Here is a 3,464-nt window from a genome sequence, read left to right as displayed (position 1 = left end):
TATATATAATTAACCAGTTAAATCATATCGTATATAATCGAACTCCCTCTTGTCAATTTGAACATTTCAAACTGACCCAAAAACTGATTCTCAACTTGAATCCATTGAGCTACCAAGGGGAATTTATGGACCTATGGCTCGAAGCTCCAACGATACGTGAATAGTTGACTAAACTCTTTAGCCACGAGATCCACCATCCATTAACTGGCAAGCATTCCACTAAAGACCGACAGCTGAACTCTCCTTACCATAGATATATTTTTTGTGTCCATCGGATATAACCAATCAACAGTACGATAACCCTTCACAGATGCTTGTTAGTACTGTTGAGCCAATTTATCGTTTTACCCCTTGATAACGGGCAGAAATGCAAGTTATTACAATGCAAAGTTATAAAACAATGCAGGATTGCGATGATAAAAATATACAATATTGCGTCCAAAAGCATTAAGTTCACAACATTGTGATCGCATGCGTCAATTGCATTAAAACAACTAACTTATGTATTTTTGTGCAGAAAATACGTTGATGTAAGGCGGAAATGCGATCCAAAGAAATTAACGTCCGAGCACATTAAGAGATTGCATTGACGCAAGGCTATGCGATCATTTGCGCTTGCGAATATCTGCTCAAGAAGGTTGCCACATGAAGCCAGCGCATCATGGTGGGAATACATGGGTGAAAAGCATAATAAATCACGATGGGACAGAAAGCCGATGACAGTCGATTCCGAATTAAGTTGTCAAGCTATTAACGTCCTACTGTAGCAAGTACACTCATCTTTTCGGTGACAAATATTCGGTGCATCAGACAGAGAATTAATGGCATCCCATTAGTGCAATCATATGAATGAAGAAGCCTTTCACCCCGAAGCTCTATAAATACCGAAGGCCACCTTCAGTGAAAGAGCTTAGCCAGTGTAGCCAGTTCAGCCAGTTAGTTCAATAGATAATTTTCCCCTTAGATAGAAGTAGCCTTGTTCATAGTTTTCTTTTACTTAGAAGGTGGAAGCGAACGAAGGGAGATTATACCGAGAGATCGTTCCGGTGAACTTGGAAGAGTGTCGGGAGCGTCGAGATCAAAGAGAGGGCCAACTCTTGCAGAAGTAAGAACATCTTTTGAGCAGAATAGAGATCACAGTGTAAAAGCCTTGGGAAGCAAGGAATTGCTACCAGGCTCTCTATCCGTACCTTCCATTGTCATTTTGTACTCTGAACTTATTTATAGAAATGGAAATTTCATCTTTATATCTGTTCACTCTCTGTACATTACGCATGAGTAGTTAAATTTGTCGAATGGGTTGAGAAGCACTTAGCTAGCATAATCTGGGATCTTTATTCTATGCGATTATCTTGTATTATGTATGCGTCATTCGTCGATTAGAGGTACTCGGGAGGGTAGTCTAAGGATAGAATCTAGGCTTGGAAAAGTCAGGTTAGAATCTAGGCTCGGGAGAGTCAGATTAGAAACACATAATCAAGAGATAGAAGCTTAGGAATAAGCGCTGTTTTCTATTAACGCATCGCATGCATCCTAGAGATAGGTTATAATTGTATGCGGTTACCTTGTCCTTGTGTGCATCTTGCATTATCGCATAGGCAAGAAGTAGAGACTTAGGAATAAGCTCTATAGACACTATCACATTCATCGCATGCGTCCTCAAATTAGGAGCCACCATATTTGCATTGGAAAATGATTTGCTGTCGCATGAGTGTAGCATGATCGCATAGTTTGAATGCATTCTCGGGAAACGCTAGCTAAAGACCTTCTCAACCCGTTCCACCCATACTCAGTGTATCTGTCGCATAATCATTCTTATCTCAAATCCGCCACATACTTTTTATACTTCAAACAATAAACCAACCAAACCATTAATTTATTTGTTAACATAAAGTAATCTAAAAATTACTGCTGCATATTGTTTTCCTTAGTCCTTGAGTTCGACCCTGGGCTTACCAGGAAACTCAATAGGATTTATACTTGGGTCCTGTTGAGAAAACTTGTTTCCATAACGCATTTTCCATCACCGTAACCCCTACCATTATTTCATCGCATAAAATAACGCATCAAGTTTTTGGCGTCGTTGCTGGGGACTTCGGCAATACAGTATGCTAACGGTAATTTTGTGATCTTCTTTGTAGCTTTCAATCTCTGGCGAATTACGACCCAGAGATTGAAAGAACGTTTCGACGCAGATTGAGAACCAACCGCCAACAATAAGACAGAACTCCAAGAATGGCGGAACAACCAAGAAATAGAGCACCAAATGAAAATAATGTTATGGCAAATCCCATCTTATTGGCGAACGACCATAATAGGCCCATTTGGGACTATGCGTCGCCCAACCTCTACGATTTCTCCCCAGGAATCATGAGGCCCACTCTTGACGGATCGAGATTCGAAATGAAACTGGTGATGCTGCAGATGGTCCAAACTACTAGACAATTTGGTGGAAGGCATGGTGAGGAGCCGCACGCCTACCTCCGGAGTTTCATAGAGATCTGTAACACTTTTGTGTTCCCTAATATCTCCATCGAAGAGGTTTGACTAACTTTGTTTCCATTTTCGTTGTATGACCAGGCACAAAAATGGGTTTATTCTCTCGAACTGGGGGAGATTACATCATGGGAGCAAGTAGTAGAGAAATTCATGAAGAAATACTTCCCTCCAACAGAGAACGCAAGAAGGAGGAAGTTAATTACCAATTTTGAATAGGATATTGACGAATCACTCAGCGATGCCTGGGCGAGATTTAAGAGGTTGGTAAGAGATTGCCCGCATAATGGCTTACTAGGCTGTTTGCAAATGGAGATTTTCTACCAAGGATTAACCCCCGCATCGCAGACGGCTGCCAATGCGGTAACAGTTAGAGGTCTGCTGGATAAAACTTATGATGAGGCAAGAATATCCTTGATCGCATTTCTAAAAATTATGAAGACTGAAGAGAAAACGATCAAAGATTGAGAATCAAGTATAGTGACGGGAACAATGGTGCCATCGCATCCCTTCAGAGTTAAATAACTGCGATGATGAACTTGATACAGGGAATCACAATCAACAACTCAACAACGCAAAAAGGGCAGGTTAACACAATTGCTCAAACGACTGCAAGTTGTGTCATCTGTGGAGAAGCACACCCGATGGAAGAATGCCCAAGAAATCCGCAGTCAATATGCTTCATAAGAAATAACCCTTTCTCTGACACGTACAACCCCGGGTAGAGAAACCAGCCCAATTTCGTGTGGAAAAATCAACAACAAAACTTTCAATCAGTGGCGCAAAAAGAAGGGCCACCCAGATTTTTCCTACGAACCAATGGTCAAACGCATAATCAAGCTAGCAGTTCACAGGCGTCGCAATCTTCATCCTTGGAGAGTTTGTTGATGCAATATATTGAAAAGAATGAATCAGTGCTTCAGAATCAAGTGACGTTCATCCGCAATCTTTAAATTCAGATGGGACAG

The 3,464-nt window shown here is 41.1% G+C and overlaps 1 non-coding gene across 1 annotated transcript; it reads right to left on the bottom strand.

Moving 5' to 3' along the window:
* Positions 1-2,682: 2,682 nt before the first annotated feature.
* LOC150035612 (small nucleolar RNA R71) lies at positions 2,683-2,789 on the bottom strand. The gene has a single exon (XR_016530383.1). It is a non-coding gene; the product is annotated as a small nucleolar RNA R71 (small nucleolar RNA).
* Between the last annotated feature and the right edge of the window lie 675 nt (positions 2,790-3,464).

Source organism: Benincasa hispida, chromosome 6 (genome assembly GCF_027475165.1).
Source record: "Benincasa hispida cultivar pf3 chromosome 6, pf3_genome.v1.1, whole genome shotgun sequence".
In the NCBI taxonomy this organism is placed as follows: Eukaryota; Viridiplantae; Streptophyta; class Magnoliopsida; order Cucurbitales; family Cucurbitaceae; genus Benincasa; species Benincasa hispida.
The sequence above is the reverse complement of the archived record's forward strand: the minus strand, read 5'-3'. Positions and strand labels throughout refer to the sequence as shown.